At 46.5% G+C, this 24,201-nt stretch overlaps 1 long non-coding RNA gene across 1 annotated transcript; it reads left to right on the top strand.

Moving 5' to 3' along the window:
* Positions 1–6,162: 6,162 nt before the first annotated feature.
* On the top strand, positions 6,163–23,776 carry LOC115079125. The gene is made up of 3 exons (XR_003853198.1): positions 6,163–6,212; positions 18,215–18,244; positions 23,750–23,776. It is a non-coding gene; the product is annotated as an uncharacterized LOC115079125 (long non-coding RNA).
* The last annotated feature ends 425 nt before the right edge of the window (positions 23,777–24,201 follow it).

Raw genomic sequence — 24,201 nt, 5'->3', positions numbered from 1 at the left:
GGTGTATATCTTATCTAAAAAAAATTTTTTAAAAATACATATATAATAAATATTAAAATATTTACTAATAACTTCCGCATATGTAAAAAGTGGTTGTTCTCAATCAGCAGCTTAAAAATTCTGTAATTGATAGACAAAAATGAATTCAAATGGCAAAAAGAACATCGGTTATAAAAATACTGACAAATCAGACTCCACATTCAGACCATACGGTGTTAAGGTATTAAACTCATAAATATATTTTTGCTCAATTTGTAATAGCAGTTTATCCAGATCACCACCTCTCCAATTCAACTGTGGTTGTTGGATTACACAAAATTTAAAATCTTCAAATTTGTGACCATTTTCAATAGAGTGATCAACCAAAGTTTTTGAGCTAACATTTCTTTTGATGCTACTTTTGTGTTCTAAAATCCGTTTGTTAAATTCTCTAATAGTTTTACCAACGTACAGTTTGTTACATGGGCAGATAGCTAGATATACCACACCTTTGCTTTTGCAGTTTGTAAAAGAGAGAAGTTTAAAATCTACACTACATCCTGGTATTTTTAAGAAATTAGTCTTCATATTGACTTTACATACTATGCAGTTCCCGCATGGACGATGACCAGGCGGTCTCTTATCTTAGATAATCTTTCTGGATAGAGCAGAGGGTGCCAATATGTCTTTAAGGTTTTTATCTCTTTTATTAGCTATCATTATTTTCTTATTCTTAAAAAATGGTAATACTTGTACTATTGGCCAGAACTTCCTTAGAATAGTGCTAATATGATATGACAAATGTGTGAAAGTAATAGGGCAGACTAAACAATCACTAGCTTTTCCAGATTTCTTCTCTCCTTTCAATAGTGCACGCCTGTCTTGTTTTTTTGCTTTATTTAAACCATTTTGTACATAATGTAGCGGATAATCCTTCTCTAAAAATCTCTGTTTCATTTGTGTTGATCTTTCATCAAAAATTTCTTCAGTTGCACAAAGACGTCTTAATCTCAAAAACTGTGAATATGGAAGATTCTTCAGTAGAGATCTGCTGTGACTGCTCGTATAGTGTAGCAATTTATTGGTATCAGTAGGCTTTCTAAATACATCAGTGACAAATTTGCCATCCACCAAGTTTATTTGAATATCTAAAAATGAAATAGATGATTTACTGTGATTCATAGTGAATTTAAGATTAAGATCTAATGAATTCAGCCAATTAAAAAACTCAAGTAGTCTTTCCATGCTTCCTTTCCACAGCAAAAAAACATCGTCAATAAATCTTTTCCAAAGGAGTATGTTATTAGTAAATACATGTGATCTCAAATTAACTTTTTCAAATTGAGCAACATAAAGGTTCGCAACTGAGGGTGCCATCTTTGACCCCCATCGCGACTCCTTTAATTTGTTGGTAGATTTTCCTATTAAAGCTAAAAAAAATTTTTGTCAATGCCAATATAGCTATATCATTTAGAAACTCACTCGGAATGCGTTTATGTGTTGTACGAGTCTGAAAAAAATGTGTCAAAATTCCTAACGCTGCAGTCTGAGGTATATTTGTATATAGTGACTCAATGTCTAACGTCACCATAATAATGTCCTCATTCGAATCATTGGAAATATTCACTGTTTCTAATGTGAGAATGAAATCTGAAGAATCCCGGATATAGCTTGGTGTTTCTGAAACATGATTTTTAAGGAAAATATCTAAAAATGAGGAAAGCGGTTCTAATAAGGATCCTATCGCTGAAACTATCGGTCTCCCAGGGGGATTGATTAAAGACTTGTGTACCTTAGGTAGAATATATAGAGTGGGCATAATTGGATTGTCAACTTTTAAGTAACTTATTTCCTTACTCGTGAGAAAGCCTCTGTCACTTGCAATCTTGAGTAAAGTATCTATTTCTCCTTTGATTGTGCTTGTTGGATCTTTATCAAGCTTCAGATAAAAAGTCTCATCTGTTAGTTGACGTTCTACCTCTTTAATATAATTTACAGTGTCCATGATGACTATGGAACCTCCCTTATCTGCGGATTTAATCACAATGGAGTTGTCATTCTTCAACTTACCCATCGCTTCTCTTTCTTTCTTTCTTAGTTATTAGAGATGTGAATCGTGTCCTCGATCGTCTTAACGATCGATTTCGGCTGGGAGGGGGAGGGAATCGTATTGTTGCCGTTTGGGTGTGTAAACTATTGTGAAAATCGTTAAAATCGTGAGCCGGCACACTAAAACCCCCTAAAACCCACCCCCGACCCTTTAAATTATATCCCCCACCCTCCCGAACCCCCCCAAATGCTTTAAATTACCTGGGGATCCAGCGGTGGTCCGGAACGGCGGCGGTCCGGAACGGCCCCCTCAATTGAATCGTGTTGTCTTCAGCCAGCGCCATTTTGCAAAATGGCCGCCGCAAAATGGCGGCGGCCATAGACCAAAATGATTTGACTGCAGGAGGTCCTTCCGGACCCCCGCTGGACTTTTGGCAATTCTTGTGGGGGTCAGGAGGCCCCCCCAAGCTGGCCAAAAGTTCCTGGGGGTCCAGCGGGGTTTCGGGAGCGATTTCCTGCCGCGAATCGTTTTCCGTACGGAAAATGGCGCCGGCAGGAGATCGACTGCAGGAGGTCGTTCAGCGGGGGTTCCGGACCGCCGCTGAACGACCTCCTGCAGTCGATCTCCTGCCGGCGCCATTTTCCGTGCGGAAAACGATTCGCGGCAGGAAATCGCTCCCGGAACCCCGCTGGACCCCCAGGAACTTTTGGCCAGCTTGGGGGGCCTCCTGACCCCCACAAGACTTGCCAAAAGTCCAGCGGGGGTCCGGAAGGACCTCCTGCAGTTGAATCGTTTTGGTCTATGGCCGCCGCCATTTTGCGGTGGCCATTTTGCAAAATGGCGCCGGCTGAAGACAACACGATTCAATTGAGGGGGCCGTTCCGGACCGCCGCCGTTCCGGACCACCGCTGGATCCCCAGGTAATTTAAAGCATTTGGGGGGGGGTTCGGGAGGGTGGGGGATTTAATTTAAAGGGTCGGGGGTGGGTTTTAGGGGGTTTTAGTGTGCCGGTTTTCCTGCCCTCCCCCTTCCCCCGATTTACGATTTTTTGACGATAAATCGGGGTAATTGGTATTGTATCGTGGCCCTAATGATTTTTGACGATTTAAAATATATCGGACGATATTTTAAATCGTCAAAAAACGATTCACATCCCTATTAGTTATATTAAAAAATCTTTTGCTCAATTTCTTATCTTCAATCTTTCTGATCTCTTGTAGAATAAGAGTTTCAAAGTTTGTATCACAGGATTGGAGGTTCCAGGAGGTATCCAATTGCTCGGTTTCTTAATCACCGAGATATCAGTATATTCTGTTTCCTTGTTTGAAAAAAATTCTGCAATTCTAAGTTTGCGAATAAATTTAAACAATTCCACCCTGGTCCGAAATGAATTATAGGAGGGGGTAGGAATAAAGGATAAGCCTTTATTTAATATCTTGGTCTCTTCTTCATCTAATACTCTGGAGGATAAATTGATCACTCTGTTTTCATTTAATATTGGATCCTCCGATCTTGATTGGTCTGGAATCGATTGTTGTAACTGCCTCTTCTCCCCCTTCCTCTCCCCCTCCCTCTCCACTCCCCTCGCCCCCTGAAAAAAGAAGTCGAAGGTTTATTAACTAAGGGGTAGATTTTTAAACAGCGCGATTTGGCCTACTTTTGCTTGCGCATCAGACTCAAGCAAAAGTACGCTGGATTTTAGTAGATACGCGCGGAGCCGCGCATATCTGCTAAAAACCTGAATCGGCGCGCGCAAGGCTATTGATTTTGTATAGCCGGCGCGCGCCGAGCCGCGCAGCCTTCCCTCCGAGGCCGCTCCGATTTCGGAGCGGCCTCGGAGGGAATCCTCTAACGCCCTCCCCTCACCATCCCCTCCCTTCCTCTACCTAACCCCCCCGCCCGGCCCTGTCTACACCCCCCCCCCCCTTACCTTTCTCCGGGGATTTACACCTCCCGGAGGGAGAAGTAAATCCCCGCACGCCAGCGGGCCTGCTACGCGCCGGGACGCGACGTGGGGGCGGGTACGGAGGGCGCGGCCACGCCCCCAAAACGCTGCCGACACGCCCCCGAAACGCCGCGATGACCGGGCCCGCCCCCGACACGCCCCCGACACGCCCCCCCTCCGAAAACCCCGGGACTTACGCGAGTCCCGGGGTCTGCGTGCGCCGGTAGGCCTCTTTGAATGTAGGCATACCGGCGCGCAGGGCCCTGCTCGCCTAAATCCGCCCGGATTTGGGCGGATTTAGGCGAGCAGGGCTCTGAAAATCCGCCCCTAAGGGTGCATCTAACTCTGATTCTTTTCCTTGATCTTTTACTGAATCTCTCCTCCAAAACCTCCCAATTTCTTTAACTCTATTAGATGGTCCTTCTTTATTAATTGTAGTAAAGAGGGATGCAGATGCATCTAAATCTGCGTCCGTACTGCTTCTTACATGCTTAGCGTTCCTATCTAAATTCGGACTGTCTTGTTGTCTCTTTTCATTCCTTTCTTCTCTGTTGTGTATTCAATTATCATTGTTCATCATTGTTCATCCCATAATCTTGTTTGTTTTTATTATAATTATGTTTATGGTGTGAGCATGGGTAGTGCAAGCAGGACAAGGCTGAAGCAAGGACTAGGATACAAGGTCTGACCCTCTACAGACCTGCACGCCCCAGGATGACCAACAGCGCAGTGTTGATCGTGAACAATCCTCCAACTGTTCCAAAGCCTTTCGCACCTGCCGCTGGGTACAGCAAGAGGCAGCAGGCTGGACAGAGGACGAGGCAGACAGAGTCCTTAGAACACTGAAGACTTTGGACAAAGACTGAAGTGAGGACACTGAAGATGAGGACTGAAGCGAGGACACTGAAGATGAGGACTGACGCGAGGCCACGGAAAATGAAGGCTGAAGAGAGGATCAAGACCTGGGTCAAGACTGCAATGCAGCGCGCCCTACACAGTCCACCCGTGGGACTGGTCGCAGACCACGACAGCGGTACGCCAGGAAAGTGACATCTGGGAACCAAGGCATGGAGATAGAGGCGAAGACAAAGGCTTCAGGAAGGACATCAGACATCAGGAACGTGGAGACATCAGAAGACATGGACGAAGGACATCAGGAACCTAAAGACATCTGGAGGCACGGACAACGGACATCAGGAACAAAAAGACAACTGAAGACCTAGACGAAGGACATCTGGAACACGAGGTCGACTGAAGAACTGGACGAAGAACATCTGAATTGAGGGACTATATAAATAAGTCAGACTGTAACGCTGCGAGGATCAGTGATTTCCTATTAGTTTATATTTTATGGGAGGGGGACCTCCTGGTTTCTGTAATTATTACTTACAAATGTTCTTAATAAAGTAGGTTTTGAATTGAGGGACTATATAAATAAGTGAGAGTGTAACTCTGCGAGGATCAGAGATTTCCTATTAGTTTATATTTTATGGGAGGGGTCCTCCTTGTTTCTTTAGATGTAACTTATACATTTTTTTACTGAAGGAGGTTTTAAATGGAAAACAGAAAATTATCTGCTCTGTTTGCCATCATAGGATGCAGCTTCTCTTACCCACAGAGGGGGAGGGCAAATGTCAGCCCCCACTTTTACCCAGCTAAAGGTTCAGTAAAATCATTTGAAATTGCCCTCAGAATTCAGGCCTGGAATGATTCAGAGATGATAAAGTCTGTGTGTGTTTGGGTATTAGTTTTATATTTATGGGTAATTTGGGGGAACTCTGAGATGTACATTTTTCTCTTACCCTGCAGTTTCCTCCTGCTCCGTTGGGTCTCCCGCTCAGTTGGAAGCAGGGAGGGACTCCTGAGGCCATGACCCCTCATTCACAATTACCCCAGGACTTTCCTCTGTTTTATAATCCCCAACCCCTGCTGTGCTCCTCATCATATCCAGTGTTATCATTGCAGAGGAAGTCCTGGCCCGAGACCCTGCACTCAGGACCCTCAATGATGGCCACTAAATCTGGCCACAGAGAGTCTACCTTCAGCAGGACACCAGAGGTCAATCAATGACAAGGACAGCATGACCAGGACTTGTTCCCCCCAGGGTCTGTGAACGCTGCCTCTGCAAGCTGGAGAGCAGAAGACTTAGCTCTGCTGGCTCAAAATCTGCATTTTAATCACTTCTGTTTCTATTTCTTTCAGAGGGGAGACATTAGAATTAGATTGGATGGTAAACTGGTAAGAGCAATTTACTAAATTAGAAACAATTTCACAAACTGTCGTTTAATTTAAAACTAATTTTTCACATTGTATATAATTGTATTTGTGTGTTTGTGTGTTTGTGTGTGTGTGTGTGTGTGTGTGTGTGTGTTTTGTGGGTACCTTGTAACTCATCCCTGGTTCAGCTCCTCCTAAATCTATAGATACAATAAGGGGGTAATTTTATAAGAACAGCTATAGCAGTAAATTCTGACAGTAGATTGCACCCACGAACATTACCAAGTATTTTCAAAGCAAATTTACTCACATAAGATGCTCACGTTACATTGCACAAAGTAGAGTGCAAATAGTTCTGGGGGTTTTATATGTATATTTTGTTTTATGACAGTGTTTGGGTATTAATCACAACTCAGCCCACTGGAACACATCTCTGCATGATGGGCAAAAAGGGATACCTGCAATCATTTACACACACTGAGCCCCAGGCAATTATATTACAGCAATTTATACACAAATAACCAGGCTACATGTTGTGGTAGTCTCGGTTTAGTGGACCCTTGGGCTGACCTGCTGGAGACTGGGAAATATGGTCAATGTCTCTAATGAATAGCAGGTCGGGAGGCAGATGTTCAGGCAGGACGTGGATGCTCTTCACCCTGGAAGCTGGTACTCCCCTGGGAGGAGCCCAACCGCTGGGACTTAGGTGGCTTCACCCTTGGAAGCCGAAGCCCCCCCGGGAGGAGCCCGTAGGGGCCCGGCCGCTGGGACTTAGCTGGGTTGTGGATCAGGACAGGTAACTGGAACCAGACTAGGACAGTAGGAATACAGTAACTGGGGTCGGGTTCTGGAACCAGGCAGGAACTGTAGCAAAACTCGGGTACTGGAACCAGGCAGGAACTGTAGCAAGCAGGCAGGAACCAAGCAGGTACTGTAGCAGGCAGGCAGGAACCAAGCAGGTGCAGGAACCAAGCAGGTACTGTAGCAGGCAGGCAGGAACCAAGCAGGTACTGTAGCAGGAACAGAGCAACGAAGCAAGGCAGGTCACTCCGGGGCACAGCGCAACAGGGAAGCGGGGAGGCAAGCCCATTGCAAGGCAAAGACTGGATGGCCGGGGCCAGCTTATCAAGGCCGCGGCGTCTGATGTCAGGGATTGGGCGGAGTCACCACTGGCGGGAAACGGCCTAGAAAAGCGCCCAAGTGGCGCGCGTGCATGCCTAGAAGCAGGGCGTCCGCGGGTGACTTCGCGGCGGCGCAGTCCCAGTGGGGACGCCGCCAAACAGGCCGCAAACCATGGCCTCCGGAAGCAGGAGCAAGTCCGGGAGTGTGGAGGTAAGGGCCTGGCCGTGGTGCTCGTGGCCAGAACCGCAACAGTACCTCCCCTCTTACGCCCCCTCTTAGCCGGTCCGGGTTTACTTGGGTGGTCCAGATGGAATTGCCGTAATAAATCCTTGTCAACGATGTTATGGGCCGGTTCCCAAGAATTATCCTCGGGTCCGCAACCCTCCCAGGCAAGCAAGTATTCCCATCGGCGTTGATGGAACTGGACATCCAAAACTTCACGCACTTGATACGTGACCTCGTCCGGTTCTGAAGGATCCGATGGTTCAGGAGCCCGGGAGTGGTACCTGGATAATACAAGAGGCTTCAGCATTGACACATGGAACACGTCATGTATGCACATGGAGGAGGGTAGGCGTAGACGGTATGAGACTGCTCCCACTTGTTCATCGACTCGAAAAGGCCCACAGAATTTCGGAGCTAGCATTCTAGATGGAATACGTAGCTGTAGATTTCTGGTGCTAAGCCAGACACGGTCTCCTGGGAAAAAGATGGCTGCTGGCTGACGATGCCTATCCGCCCACTTCTTGGCGGACAGGGTGGCTTTACGGATCTGTTCCTGGGTAGAGATCCACAAGGAACGAAGCTGGAGAGCTGAGAGTTGCACTGCCGGGAGTGCACTAGGCTCAGGCGAAGGTAGGGGCGGTCAAAGTTGCTTCCCATAAACAACGAGGAATGGCGAACTTCCAGTATCAGCATGCATGCGATTATTATACGAGAACTCTGCCCACGGGAGTAGCTTGGCCCATTATCTTGTCGTTCGTTCATGAAGGCACAGAGAAAAGTCTTCAAGGTTTGATTGGTTCGTTCCATTTGCCCATTACTTTGAGGATGGAACGCAGATGACAGACTAAGTTGCACATTGAAGCGTTTGCATAGGGCTTTCCAATAACGAGCTGTAAGCTGTGGTCCTCGATCAGAGACTATATCCTGCGGGAGACCATGAAGTCTAAAGGTATGCTGAGTGAACAGGCCAGCCAGGTCAGGTGCTGAAGGTAGCTTTGGCAAGGGAACAAAGTGTGCCATCTTGGAAAATCGGTCCACGGTTACCCAGGTAACCGAATTACCTCCTGAGACAGGAAGATCCATGACAAAATCAGTGATGTGTGTCCAAGGCTCCACCGAGATGGTCAATGGTTGCAACAAGCCCCTAGGCTTCCCGGTGAGCGGCTTTTGAACAGCACAGGTAGGGCACGAGCCCACAAAAGCTTGGTCGTCCTGTCTCACCGTTGGCCACCATTAAATCGGTTTAGCAAATCTAAAGTCCCCTTCCAACCAGCATGGCCCCCAGTGAGGGAGTCATGGGACCAAGTGAGAACTGCTCTTCGGGAGCGAGGTGGAATGACGGTCTTCCCTTGCGAGGACACCAAGGTTGCTACAAGACTTACTTTCTTAGGGTCCAAGATATACTGAGGTGTATCAGGAGTCTCTTCGACCTCAGAGGAGCACGAGAGCGCGTCAGCTCGAACGTTCTTAGAGTCGGGTCGATAGCATAAGGTGAAGTCAAACCGATCAAAAAACAGCGACCACCCGGCTTGTCTTTGATTCAGGCATTGGGCTTGCTTCAAGAATGCCAGGTTTTTGTGATCGGTGTAAATCGTAACTGGATGGTTGGCTTCTTCCAACCACTGTCTCCATTCCTCCAGGGCAAGTTTCACGGCTAGCAACTCTTTTTTACCAACACAGTAGTTGCTCTCTGCCGGGGAGAATTTCTTCGTGAAATATGAACAGGGCAACAATGTCCAGAATCAGAGTACTGGCTCGGCACGACCCCCACGACCACATTAGAGGCATCAACTTCCACTACAAAGGGCTGGCTGGGATCCGGATGACGAAGACAGGTATCTAACAAGAAGGCTTCCTTAAGGGCCTCAAAAGCTTTGCAGGCGGGAGCAGGCCAATCCACTGCGTTAGCCCCCTTTCTGGTGAGGGCAGTCAACGGAGCCACAATACGAGTGTAGTTAGGAATGAAGTGATGGTAGAAATTGGAAAAGCCGAGGAAGCTTTGCAACACTTTAAGACCCCCTCGGCCGGAGCCAATTCTTAATAGCCGCCACTTTCTCAGGATCCATCTGAAAGCCTACTGCAGAGACTATGTAGCCTAGGAACTGCAGGGATGTCTTCTCAAAGCTACACTTTTCCAGTTTCGCGTACAGACCGTGTTCCCTAAGTATCTGGAGCACTTGACAGACATGCTGACGGTGAGACAACAGGTCCTGGGAGTAGACTAACACATTGTTGAGGTAAACAATTATGCAGGTGTTTAGAAGGTGCTGGAACACCGCCGGGGCATTACATAGGCTGAAAGGCATCCTGAGGTACTCGTAATGCCCGTCTCGGGTATTGAACGCGGTTTTCCACTCATCTCCGGGACAGATTCTGACTAAATTGTACGCTCGTCATAAGTCCAACTTTGTGAAAATCTTCGCTCCCTGAAGCCGATCAAGGAGCTCCGGGATTAACGGGAGCGGGCAACGGTCTCGCTTGGTAATAGCATTTAGGCCTCGATAGTCTATGCATGGCTTCAGTGAGCCGTCTTTCTTGCTGACAAAAAAGAAGCCTGCCCCTGCAGGTGACTTGGACGGGCGGATAAACCCCTTGGCCAAATTCTCTGCAATGTACTCAGACATGGCCCGGGTCTCAGGTAAGGATAAGCGATATACCCTTCCTTGGGGGGGGAGGGCATAGTACCAGGTAGCAAGTCTATAGCACAGTCATACGGACGATGCTGAGGAAGAATCTCCGACTTGGTCTTAGAGAATACATTCATAAAGTCCTCATAGGTGCAGGAGGACCTACGGCAGAGTGCATCAATGGAAGTGTTGGAATCTTCGGCACTTTCATACAATTAGCTAGGCAGAAAGGACTCCATTTGACAATCTGTAGCGTATCCCACTGAATCGTGGGTGAGTGTTTCTGTAACCACGGCAACCCTAGCACCACAGGGTGGACAGCCTTATCCAACACTAGGAAAGCTATCTCCTCTGAATGGATCACCCCGGTGTGGACCGTAATGGGTGCCATGGACATCTGGACAGGTCCAGGAAGGGGCATCCCCTGGATAGAGGTAGTTCATAACAGGACCTCCCGTCTATGCGTAGGGATTCGCAACTGGGAGACTAAGTCGTGCAGGATGAAATTACCTCCGGCTCCAGAATCCAGGAACGCCATCGTCTCAAAGGAGCCTCCGGGATATTCCAGAGTAAAAGGGACAGTACATTGAGGAGCTGTAGCATAGCCTATGAGGAGCTCCTCCCGACCTCCTAGGCTTTGGCATTTTCCGCACGCTCCTGACATAAGACATATTAATTTAATACTCTCTTAAGACCTTTCTTCTTCCAGCTGAATCAGCTTCCAAGTTCATGATCCTTGTTTTAATGTAACTTTTTACTTTTTTACTTTTCTACTTCCTTACTTTTTTGCTTCCTCTGATTATAAAAAGTTGTTCCTCTTGTTATATGTATCTATCCCCTGTTCGATGTAAACCGACCTGATATGGTATTCATCCTTGAAGGTCGGTATAGAAAAAATGTTAAATAAATAAATAAATAAGAAGTGGCCCTTCTGGCCACAATATAAACACAACTTCAACGAACGGCGGCGTTGCCTTTCTTCAGCAGAAAGCGGGGCCCGTCCCAGCTGCATGGGTTTGCAGGTGGGAGTATTTGGACGAGAAATCTTGGGAGAGGGCACAGGTCTCAGCCCACAAACAGGACTATGGCGAGAGGAGCACTGCTCCTTGGCCCATTGTTGTAGGCGGCGGTCAATGCGGGCAGCCATCTCAATCAGGGCGTTGAGGTCCTCCGGCAGGTCTCGAGCCGCAATTTCATCCTTTATGCGTCCGGAGAGGCCTTCCAGGAAGATGGCCTTAAGACTACCATCTTGCCAACCTACTTCCTGGGCTAAAGTACGAAACTCCATTGCATAATCTGCCAAGGAACGAGGCCGCTGACGAAGTTGCAGCAGATCAGACTTAGCAGTGGCTACTCGGGCGGGCTCATCAAAGACCTGGCGAAGGTTGATGATAAACTGTTGTAAGTCCGTTAGTGAAGAATCATTGTTTTCCCAAAGGGGAGAAGCCCATATTAAGGCTTTACCATCAAGCAGGGACAAGATATATGCCACTTTCACCGCATTTGAGGGAAACTTCCGAGGCAACAAGGAGAACCGTACAAAACATTGGTTCAGGAAGCCGCCGCAGGTCCTTAAATCACCAGCGAAGCGAGAGGGTGCCGGTAGCTGAGTCACAGAAGAGCTGTGACCCTTGGGGACCCTGCCAGCGGGAGGCAAGAACTTCAGGCGCGAGGATAGCCGTTACTAGGGATGTGCAGAGCAAAAGTTTATGTTCATAAGTCCATAAGTCGAAAGGGGGGGTCAATTTCGGTCAATATGGACATATGGAGAATTCCATAAGTTGAGTCTATGTCCATACGTGCAAATAAAAATTTAAACCCCTCACCCTCCTTAATCCCCCCCCCCCCCAAGACTTACCAAAACTCCCTGGTGGTCAAGCGGGCAGTCAGGACGCCATTTCTGAACTCCTTTGCGAGGAGCACATGACGTCGGCATCACGTCGGAGTGACGCGGCGTCACGTGATTCCCCGCGGGTTCACTCCGGGACCCTCCTTGGACCCAAAAGGAACTTTTGGCCAGCTTGGGGGGGCCTCCTGACCCCCCCAAGCTGGCCAAAAGTTCCTTTTGGGTCCAACGCGGGGAATCACGTGACGTCGGCGTCAAGTGATTCCCCGCGGGTTCGCTCCGGGACCCTCGTTGGCCCCAAAAGGAACTTTTGGCCAGCTTGGGGGGCCTCCTGACCCCCCCAAGCTGGCCAAAAGTTCCTTTTGGGTCCAACGCGGGGAATCACGTGACGTCGGCGTCACATCGGAGTGACGCGGCGTCACGTGATTCCCCGTGGGTTCGCTCTGGGACCCTCATTGGACCCAAAAGGAACTTTTGGCCAGCTTGGGGGTGCCTCCTGACCCCCCCAAGCTGGCCAAAAGTTCCTTTTGGGTCCAACGCGGGGAATCACGTGACGTCGGCGTCACGTCGGAGTGACGCGGCGTCACGTGATTCCCCGCGGGTTCGCTCCGGGACCCTCGTTGGCCCCAAAAGGAACTTTTGGCCAGCTTGGGGGGGCCCGCGGGGAATCCGCGGGCCCCCCCAAGCTGGCCAAAAGTGTTTCTGTAACCACGGCAACCCTAGCACCACAGGGTGGACAGCCTTATCCAACACTAGGAAAGCTATCTCCTCTGAATGGATCACCCCGGTGCGGACCGTAATGGGTGCCATGGACATCTGGACAGGTCCAGGAAGGGGCGTCCCCTGGATAGAGGTAGTTCATAACAGGACCTCCCGTCTATGCGGGAGCGAACCCGCGGGGAATCACGTGACGCCGCGTCACTCCGACGTGACGCTGACGTCACGTGCTCCTCGCAAAGTTCAGAAATGGCGTCCTGACTCCCCGCTGGACTACCAGGGAGTTGTGGTAAGTCTTGGGGGGGGGGATTAAGGAGGGTGAGGGGTTTAAATTTTTATTTAGGATCAACAATCGCGATTTCCAACGTATTCAACATAGCTATGTTGAATAAGTTGGAAATCCGATCGTTTTCGCCTCATCACTTTTTTAAAAAAAAAAAAAAGTTGCGTTTTACATTTAAGTTCAAAACGAATGCACACCCCTAGCCGTTACAGCATGGCTGCCAAAGTATCAATGCAGCTCTGGTGCTGTAGCATCTGCTGGGCCATCCCGGACAGATCCGAGGGAGCGGGAGCATCCGCCGAGTCCATGGCCTTGCAGTCTTTTGTGGGAGTCTCGGTTTAGTGGACCCTTGGGCCAACCTGCTGTAGACTGGGAAAGATGGTCAATGTCTCTAATGAATAGCAGGCCGGGAGGCAGATGTTCAGGCAGGATGTAGATGCTCTTCACCCTGGAAGCTGGTACTCCCCCGGGAGGAGCCCATAGGAGCCCAACCGCTGGGACTTAGGTGGCTTCACCCTTGGAAGCCGAAGCACCCCCCCCCCCCCCCGGGGGGAGCCCGTAGGTGCCCGGCCGCTGGGACTTAGGCGGGTTGTGGATCAGGTCAGGTAAATGGAACCAGACTAGGACAGTAGCAAAGCAATACTGTAACTGGGGTCGGGTTCTGGAACCAGGCAGGAACTGTAGCAAGTCTCGGGTACTGGAACCAGGCAGGAACTGTAGCAGGCAGGCAGGAACCAAGCAGGTACAGGAACCAAGCAGGTACTGTAGCAAGCAGGCAGGAACCAAGCAGGTACTATAGAAAGCAGGCAGGAACCAAGCAGGTTTGCTTTGCTTTGCTTTTCAAAATGGCGCCGGCCATATGGCCATATTGCCGTACAGCAAAATGGCGCCGGCCGTACGGCAACACGATTCGAGTGCAGGAGGTCATTCCCGGACCCCCGCTGGACTTTTGTCAAGTCTTGTGGGGGTCAGGAGGCCCCCCCCAAGCTGGCCAAAAGTCCCTGGGGGTACAGTGGAGGTCCGGGAGTGATCTCCTACGCTCGTGATGTCGGGGAACAGGAACCAAAATGGCGCCGGCGCTACCTTTGCCCTGTCATATGACAGGGCAAAAGTAGTGCCGGCGCTATTTTCTATCAACGCGCCCGACGCCCGAGAGTGGAAGATCATAACGGGACCCCCCCACTGGACCCCAGGTAATTTAATACATTTTGGGGGGGTTCGGGAGGGTGGGGAATTTATTTTAAAGGGTTGGGGTGGGTTTTAGGGATGTTTTAGTGTGCCGTTTTTCCGCTCTCCCCCGATTTACGATTTACACGATATTTATAAAAACAAAACCGCGACGATCCGATTCCCTCCCCCCCCCCAGCCGAAATCAATCGTTAAGACAATCGATCACACGATACACATCTCTACAAAGTAGCAGGGAGAGTTTCAAAAACACACCTCAGTTTCAGAATAGAACATCGATAACAGCTGCATGAACCCTCGAAGGTAGCACAACAGGCAAAGTGGCAAGACAAGTGGCATCAACATCCTACAGCCCAATGAAGGGGGAACAGAGCAAGTAGAAAGGGTGTCAGAAAAAAACAGAAGGTGCCGATAAAGGGACAAAGTAGCAAAAAAAGACTAGTATCAATACACTGAGGAACCATGATAGTGGCAAAAACACCACAATGAGTAGAGTCATCTAGTGTATGGCAGCAAGGCAGAATGGCAGAAAGTTGATAGGGGCAAGACAGGCTGGCAGAGTGGAGGTAGTCAAGTCCTTGTGGTTTTTATAGGGGCAAGACAGGCTGGCAGAGCGTAGGTAGTCTGGTCCCTGTGGTTTTGATAGAGGTAAGATAAGCTGGCAGAGTGGATGTACTCAGGTCGCTGTGGTGTTGATAGGGGCTAGACCGGCTGGCTGAGTGGAGGTAGTCAGGTCGCTGTGGTGTTGATAGGGGCAAGAAAGGCTGCCAGAGTGGAGGTAGTCTAGTCCCTGTGGTTCTGATAGGGGCAATAGTGATCATAATATGATCAAATTTGAATTAATGACTGGAAGGGGGACAGTAAGCAAATCCATGGCTCTCGTGCTACATTTTCAAAAGGGAAGCTTTGATAAAATTAGAAAAATAGAAAAAAACTGAAAGGAGCAGCTACAAAGGTAAAAAGTGTGCAAGAGGCATGGCCATTGTTAAAAAATGCCATCCTAGAAGGACAGTCCAGATGATTTCAACGCATTAAGAAAGGTGGAAGGAAGGCAAAACAATTACCAGCATGGAGGTGAAAGAAGCTATTTTAGCCAAAAGAACTTCATTCAAAAATTGGAAGAAGGATCCAACAGAAGAAAAAAGGATAATGTATAAATGTTGGCAAGGCAAATGTAAGACATTGATAAGACAGGCTAAGAGAGAATTTGAAAAGAATTTGGCTGTAGAGGCAAAAACTCACAGTAAAAACTTTTTTAAATATATCCGAAGCAGAAAGCCTGTGAGGGAGTCAGTTGGACCGTTAGATGATCGAGGGGTTAAAGGGGCACTTAGAGAAGATAAGGCCATTGCAGAAAGATTAAATGATTTCTTTGCTTCGGTGTTTACTGAAGAGGATGTTGGGGAGGTACCCGTAATGGAGAAGGTTTTCATGGGTAATGATTCAGATGGACTGAATCAAATCACGGTGAACCTAGAAGATGTGGTAGGCCTGATTGACAAACTGAAGAGTAGTAAATCACCCGGACCGGATGGTATACACCCCAGAGTTCTGAAGGAACTAAAAAATGAAATTTCAGACCTATTAGTAAAAATGTGTTACCTATCATTAAAATCATCCATTGTACCTGAAAACTGGAGGGTGGCTAATGTAACCCCAATATTTAAAAAGGGCTCCAGGGGCGATCCGGGAAACTACAGACCGGTTAGCCTGACTTCGGTGCCAGGAAAAATAGTGGAAAGTGTTCTTAACATCAAAATCACAGAACATATAGAAAGACATGGTTTAATGGAACAAAGTCAGCATATTGGTAAAAATAACCCATGCTATAATTACACAATGTTAGGTTCCATAATAGGTGCTACCACCCAAGAAAGAGATCTAGGTGTCTGGTGTCATAGTGGATAACACATTGAAATTGTCGGTTCAGTGTGCTGCGGCAGTCAAAAAAAGCAAACAGAATGTTGAGAATTATTAGAAAGGGAATGGTGAATATAACAGAAAATATCATAATGCCTCTGTATTGCTCCATGGTGAGACCGCACCTTGAATACTGTGTACAATTCTGGTCCCCTATGAGGAAAGACTAAAGAGGTTAGGACTTTTCAGCTTGGAAAAGAGACGGCTGAGGGGGGATATGATACAGGTGTTTAAAATCGTGAGAGGTCTAGAACAGGTATATGTGGATTGGTTATTTACTAGGGATGTGAATCGTTTTTTGACGATTTAAAAAAATCGTCAGATATTTTTTAAATCGTCAAAAATCGTTAGAGTCACGATACAATAGAAATTCCCCCGATTTATTGTGAAAAATCGTAAATCGGGGGAGGGGGAGGGCGGGAAACCCGGCACACCAAAACAACCCCTAAACCCACCCCGACCCTTTAAAACAAATCCCCCACCCTTCCGAACCCCCCCAAAATGTTTTAAATTAACTGGTGGTCCAGTGGGGGGGGGGAGGGGTCCCGGCGCGATCTCCCGCTCTCGGGCCATCGGCACCATTTTGGCTGCCACTAATATAAAATGACCCCCCCAAAACCTTTTAAAATTACTTGGTGGTCCAGCGGGAGCATGGGGAGCGATCTCCCACTCTCAGGCCATCGGCTGCGTTAATAAAAATGGCGCCGATGGCCCTTTGTCCTTACCATTTGACAGGGCAAAGGTAGCGCCGGCGCCATTTTGAATATTGGCAATAAGGCCTGAGTGCAGGAGGTCGCTCCCGGACCCGCGCTGGACCCCCAGGGACTTTTGGCCTCCTGACCCCCACAAGACTTGCCAAAAGTCCAGCGGGGGTCCGGGAGTGACCTCCTGCACTCGGGCCGTATTGCCAGTATTCAAAATGACGCCGGCGCTACCTTTGCCCTCACTATGTCATTGGGGCCGACCGCCCCATATGAACATATTATTTTTAAAAAGTACCTATATTCCAAAACTTCCAAATATATAATTTGTTCAGGGTGGATAGCACAGGTACATACATAAATTAAACTAAAACAGCGCCTGCCTTCAGAACCTCAGGACTTTTCTTCAGGGTATCTGCTGGTACTGAGTACCTGCACATTTCTCTCCTTTCACATGACTTGCCCTGAGGTTCCCTCTCTACTGCGCATCCTGTGCTGCCTTCATCCCTCCCTCCCTCCCTGTATCCTCTCTTCTGTTCTGTATGGGCAGAGAAGTGGAGGAGAGGGAGAGGTCTGATTCTGGATTCCTGTGGAAAGAGAGGGGGATCCAGCCTGCCTTCAACGAGGAAACAGGTGAGAGACACAGGGTGGTGATGAATCGGGCAAAGTAGGGGGAGGGGTTGAGGACTGCTGAGCACTCATTTGCTGACATTCCCTTCCTAACGGGATAATAAATTGCAGATAACGCGCTCGCGTGCTTTTTCTTACTTTGCAGCAGTTACTTCTTACTGCCTGGGAGAAGGATGTAAATGATTTTAGGAAACAGGTGAAGGCTTTATATTTTACTCAGGCATATGGAAGTAAAGGTTTCTTTATTTTATTTTCTTTTTGGTTTTAATTTGTTTTGTTATGATTAACTGATTATGTGCATTACTGTACTCCACACTGAACAAACTGGAAGCTGCAGACAATAAGACTTTTAAAATAAATAAAAACAAACACATCTGGATCCTGTATGTCACCCCTTCCTGGCCCATGCATAAGGAGAGCCTGCATGAGAGTCCCAGCTCCTTTTTATCCAGAAAGAAAGCTCTGCCAAGCATGAACACCAGGTTATGCTCATACAGGTTTCCACTGGTAAATGTGCTGGAGATTTCTTCTCCTAATCTTTCACATCCTGAGATATAATGCTGAAACCACATGGGGCTTAGAACCCAATGGGATGAGGACAGGAGAACCAGGAGTAGGAGGGAGCCCCTCCTGCTGGTCCTGGTGGTTTTAACATCTGATCACTGTGACATGGACTGCAGTTCTAACTCTGCTGTCTCCCCTATAAAGTGACCTTCCCTTGAGATGATCTTCTCTAATCTCTCTCCTCTCATTCTTTCCTTTAGTTTGCTGCTGCTGAATTTTCACTTTCTAAGGTAAACCTAAACTTTACCCCCAATTCAATTCTGTTTATTGAAACAATGTAAAATGGTACAAAAGATGAACAGGAGGCATGTATGATCTTTTACCAGCTGGTGAGAAGTTGTACGGGTGCATCCGATGCAAAGAGCTCCTGGCTCTCAGAGAACGAGTCCGATCTCTGGAGGCTAGTGTGGCAGACCTGGAGGAGCTGAGGCAGACAGAGAGGTACATTGATGAGACCTTCAGGGACATAGTAGCCAAGTTCCAACTTCAGACTGAGAGCCCTGATGCTGCCATGGAGGTAGAAGGTCTCATGATTGGCAAGCATCAACCTGGTGCAGCAGGAAAGGATCCTGTAGCAAGCACCTGCTCTCAAGGTGGTGCACAGCTCTCTTGCATTGAGGATACTGCCCAGGAGGGAAGGGTTAGGTCGGCTGCCATAGTTGGTGATTCAATTATTGGGAATGTACACATCTGTGTGGCTGGTGGGCGTGAGGATCGCCTGGTAACATGCCTACCTGGTGCGAAGGTGGCGGACCTCACGCGTCACCTAGATAGGATTTTAGACAGTGCTGGGGAGGAGCCGGCTTTCGTGGTACATGTGGGCACCAACGACATGGGAAAATATGGGAGGGAGGTTCTGGAAGCCAAATTTAGTTTCTTAGGGAGAAAGCTTAAATCCAGAACCTCCAGGGTAGCATTCTTGGAAATGTTCCCTGTTCCACTGCAGAGCTCCGGAGTCTCAATGCGTGGATGAGACAATGGTACAAGGAAGAAGGATTCAGTTGAGTAAGGAACTGGTGAACCTCTTGGGGAAGTTGGAGCCTTTTCTGAAGCGATGTGCTCCACATTAACCAGGGTGGAAACAAGCTGCTGGCACTAACAAATAAAAAGGATATAGAGCAGCTTTTAAACTTGAACAAAGAGGAAAGCCGATACTCACTCAGCAATGCATGGTTTGGAGGGAGGTATCTTCAAAGGATACTAAGGATGCATTTGAATTAGAGCATCCCGACAGTGAGGTTCCAATAATAGAGATGTGCTGTTTCAGCCCGCTGTCAGAAATTTTGTTTTTCCCGCATTTCAGGCATTTGTTTTTCAGGGAACCCGAAATTTTGAGTTAGTGCGTACTAACATTTAAACGTTAGTGTGCACTAATGGGGAGTTAGTGCGCGCTAACGGGAGTTAGCGCACACTAACCTGAAAAACACATTTTTCTGAAATTTCAGAAAAATTACATTCATTTTTTTGGTTTCCCGAAACAGGACAAATTAGGCAATTTAGTTGAAATTGCCTAATTTGTCCAAAACGAATGCATCCCTATCCAATAATAAGAAAATTAGTCCATGTATTTAAAAATTCACCTGAGCTAAAAGGTTCCAATCTATTCCTATCAATTAGAAAGCAGAATGAAAATACAAACAAAAAACAAACTTTGAAATGTTTGTATGCTAATGCCAGAAGTCTAAGAAGTAAGATGGGAGAATTAGAATGTATTGCAGTGAATGATGACATAGACTTAATTGGCATCTCAGAGACATGGTGGAAAGAGGATAACCAATGGGACAGTGCTATACTGGGGAACAAATTATATCGCAATGACAGAGAGGAGCACTCGGGAGGTGGTGTGGCGCTTTATGTCCGGGATGGCATAGAGTCCAACAGGATAAATATCCTGCTTGAGACTAAATGCACAATCAACTCTTTATGGGTAGAAATTCCTTGTGTGTTGGAGAAGAGAATAGTGATAGGAGTATACTACTGTCCACCTGGTCAAGATGGTGAGACAGACAGTGAAATGCTAAGTGAAATTAGGGAAGCTAACCAAACTGGTAGTGCAGAAATAATGGGAGATTTTTCAATTACCCCAATATTGAATGGGTAAATGTAACATCAGGACATGGTAGAGAGATAATGACAGTTTTATGGAGCAATTGGTTCAGGAACCAATGAGAGAGGGAGCAATTTTAGACCTAATTCTCAGTGGAGCACAGGATTTGGTGAGAGAGGTAATGGTGGTGGAGCCGCTTGGCAATAGTGATCATAACTTGATCAAATTTGAATTAATGACAGGAAGGGGAATTAAGTAAATCTATGGCTCTAGCACTAAACTTTCAAAAGGTAAAATGTGATAAAATGAGAAAAACATTTAGGAAAAACTGAAAGGAGCAGCTACAAAGGTAAAAAGTGTGCAAGAGGCGTGGTCATTGTTAATAAAAAATACCATCCTAGAAGCACAGTCCAGATGTATTCCACACATTAAGAAAGGTGGAAGGAAGGCAAAACGATTACCGGCATGGTTAAAAGGGGAGGTGAAAGAGGCTATTTTAGCCAAAAGATCTTCATTCAAAAATTGGAAGAAGGATCCAACAGTACAAAATAGGATAAAGCATAAGCGTTGGCAAGTTAAATGTAAGACATTGATAAGACAGAATAAGAGAGAAATTGAAAAGAGGTTGGCAGTAGAGGCAAAATCTCACAGTAAAAATGATTTTAAATACATCAGATGCAGAAAGACTGTGATGGAGTCAGTTGGACCTTTAGATGATCAAGGGGTTAAAGGGGCATTTAGGGAAGATAAGGCCAACATGGAAAGGTTAAACAATTTCTTTGCTTCGGGGTTTACTGAAGAGGATGTTGGGGTTTTCATGGGTAATGATTCAGATAAACTGAACCAAATCACGGTGAACCTAGAAGATTAATTAATTAATTAATTAGTTTATTAATTCATTTATTTGACACTTTTTTATAACGATATTAGTAGCTACATCATATTGGTTTACAGCAGAACTGAAGTTAGAGATTACATTAAACGGGTGAAGGGATGGGATTAAATAGGAACAAAGATGTAGCATAGAACTGGCATACAAAAACAACAGACTGCTTGCAATCACAATAAAAACAAGGAAGCAAGATAAAACATTGTAATGTAATTTGTACCAGGTATCAGATTAAGGGCTGGCGTGACACGTGTTAAGGGAGCAGGGAAGATGTGGTAGTAAATCACCTGGATTGGATGGTAAACACCCCAGGATCCTGAAGGCAGTCAAAAATGAAATTTCAGATCTATTAGTTAAAATTTGTAACCCATCTTTAAAATTGTCCATTGTAACTGAAGATTGCAGAGTGGCTAATATAACCCTGGTATTTAAAAAGGGCTCCAGGCGTGATCTAGGAAACTACAGACCAGTTAGACTGACCTCAGTGCCAGGAAATATAGTGGAAAGTGTTCTAAATATCAAAATCACAGAACATATAGAAAGACATGTTTTAATGGAGCAAAGTCAGCATGGCTTTACCCAAGATAAGTCTTGCCTCACAAATCTGCTGAACCGGTGGATGTAGTATTCTTGGATTTTCAGAAGTCGTTTGACAAAGTTCCTCATTAGAGGCTTCTAAGAAAAGTAAAAAGTTATGGAAAAGGTGGTGATGTCCTTTCTTGGATTAAAAACTGGTTAAAAGACAGGAAACAGAGTAAGATTAAATGGACAATTTTCTCAGTGGAACAGGGTATACAGTGGAGTGCCTCAAGGATCTGTACTAGGATACATGCTTTTCATTATATATAATAATGATCTGGAAAGGAATACAGCGAGTGAGGTAATCAAATCTGCAGATGATACAAAATTAATCAGAGTAGTTAAATCACAAGTGGATTGTGATAAATAGGAGGAGGACCTTGTGAGATTGGAAAATTGTGAATCCAAATGGCAGATGAAATTTAATGTGTATAAGTGCAAGGTGTTGCATATAGGGAAAATATACTATGCTGTAGTTACACGATGTTAGATTCCGTATTAGGAGTTACCTCCCAGGAAAGAGATCTAGGCGTCATAGTGGATAATACTTTGAAATCATCGGCTCAGTGTGCTATCGCAGTGAAAAAAGCAGACAGAATGTTAGGGATTATTAGGAAGGGAATGGTGACTAAAACGGAAAATGTCATAATGCCTCTGTATCGCTCCATGGTGAGACTGCACCTTGAGTACTGGGTACAATTCTGGTCGCAGCATCTCAAAAAAGATATAGTTGCGATGGAGAAAGTACAGAGAAGGACAACCAAAATGATAAAATGGGATGGATCAGCTCCCCTATGAGGAAAGACTAAAGAGGTTAGGACTTTTCAGCTTGGAGAAGAGACGGCTGAGGGGGGATATGATAGAGGTGTTTAAAATCATGAGAGGTCTAGAATGGGTAAATGTGTTAATGTGAATTGGTTATCTACTCTTTTGGATAATAGGACTAGGGAACACTCCATGAAGTTAGCAAGTAGCACATTTAAAAGTAATCGGAGAAAATTCTATTTCACTCAATGCACAATTAAACTCTGGAATTTTTTGCCAAGGGACGTGGTTAGTGCAGTTAGTGTAGCTGGGTTTAAAAAAGGAATGGTTAAATTCTTGGAGAAGTCCATTACTTGCTATTAATTAAGTTGACTTAGAATATGGCCACTGCTATTACTAGCGTCAGATATTTATTATTTTTATATACCAACATTCAACCTGAGATATCATATCGGTTTATATTCAGGTACTGTAGATATTCCCCTATCCCCAAAGGGTTTACAATCTAAGTTTTGTACCCAAGGCAATTGAGGGTAAAGTGACTTCCCCAAGGTCACAAAGAGCAACAGTGGAACTCAAGCTCTGGTCTCGTGGTTCATAGCCCACTGCTCTAACCACTAGGCTATTCCTCCTCCTTTGTTTGGTATGCTTAGTTTTTGAGTACTTGCCAGGTACTTGTAGGCTGGATTGTCCATTGTTGGAAGCAGGATGCTGGGCTTGATGGACCCTTGGTCTGACCCAGTATGGTAATTTCTTATGTTCTTTTGCTTTTGCTTGTGGCCTTCTCAGGCCTTCTGTTTCAGTCTTGATTTGCTTTGCCTATCCTTGTGGCCATTCAGGCCTTCTGCTCTTGCCTTGGCCTGTTGGCTTTCAGGCCTTTTGTTCTTGCCTTGCCCCATCACCTTCTCAGATGTTATGCTCTAGTATTGTCCTATAGTCTTTTCAGGCCTGTGCTCTAACCTATTGCCTTTGGGCTTTTGTGTTCCTTGTTCTGTTCTGTTTAGTCTTGTCCTCATCTTGTTCTTTCCTTTTCTGTCTGTTCTAGTGTCCCAGTCTTAACTACGCTCTGTCCCTGTGCCCCAGTCTTATCTGTACTCTGTCATTGTGTCCCAGTCTGTTGCAGTTCCACACCTGCCTCTGACTCCAGCCTTGCCTTACTCTCCAGTTCTGAATTGCCTTCAATTCCAAGTTCCAGTCTGCACCAACTCCAGCCACAGTCTGACCTGCTGACCACCAGAATCCGAGGCTCAACCTCCAATGGAGGTGGCTGGTATAGGCCAAAGATCCTCCAGCTCTGTGCTGAAGGCCTGGACTGCCCCTGCGGGGGTTCACCAGCCATAGCCAGGCCCTCAGCCATAACAATAATTATTCAAATTAACTGTTGGTAGGCTTAAATTTGAGTTACTGTCTCAGAAACTTCCTCTTTGTAAACTCTGTTACTGTTCTCTCCTGTAGGTTGGCAAAGGCCCTCACTAACTGCAGGTAAAACCAACTTCCTGTTCTTATTAATATTAAGAGTTTGCACGAATGCTCCGTTGCTGAAATAGTAAATGACTGCAGATAAAAACCAATTGCTCCCCCAGTCTGCTCAGTGAGATTCTTCCTCTCTGGTTTTCTGTTTCTTTCGATAGATGAGCATAAAACTTCCACTCACAAACCAACACCTGCTCCCCATCTCCCCTCCTTCCCCTCATCCACATTGTCCTTACTGATCTCTCACCCCTCTCCCCATCGCTGGCCTCTGAAATAATCTTCACCTGAACATTGGCAGAATGTGGCAATTTTGCTTCCATGAACCCCCAACCTCCTCCCCCCAGCCTTATGCAGCTTTTGTCGAATCCTGGGGTTAGGTGACGGCACCGTGTGCATTAAACTGGAGGTTCTGGGAGGAGACCCGATCCTGCTCT

Source organism: Rhinatrema bivittatum, chromosome 1 (genome assembly GCF_901001135.1).
Source record: "Rhinatrema bivittatum chromosome 1, aRhiBiv1.1, whole genome shotgun sequence".
NCBI classification, from domain to species: domain Eukaryota; kingdom Metazoa; phylum Chordata; class Amphibia; order Gymnophiona; family Rhinatrematidae; genus Rhinatrema; species Rhinatrema bivittatum.
Note: the sequence above shows the minus strand (reverse complement) of the source record. Positions and strands in the feature narration are given on the sequence as shown.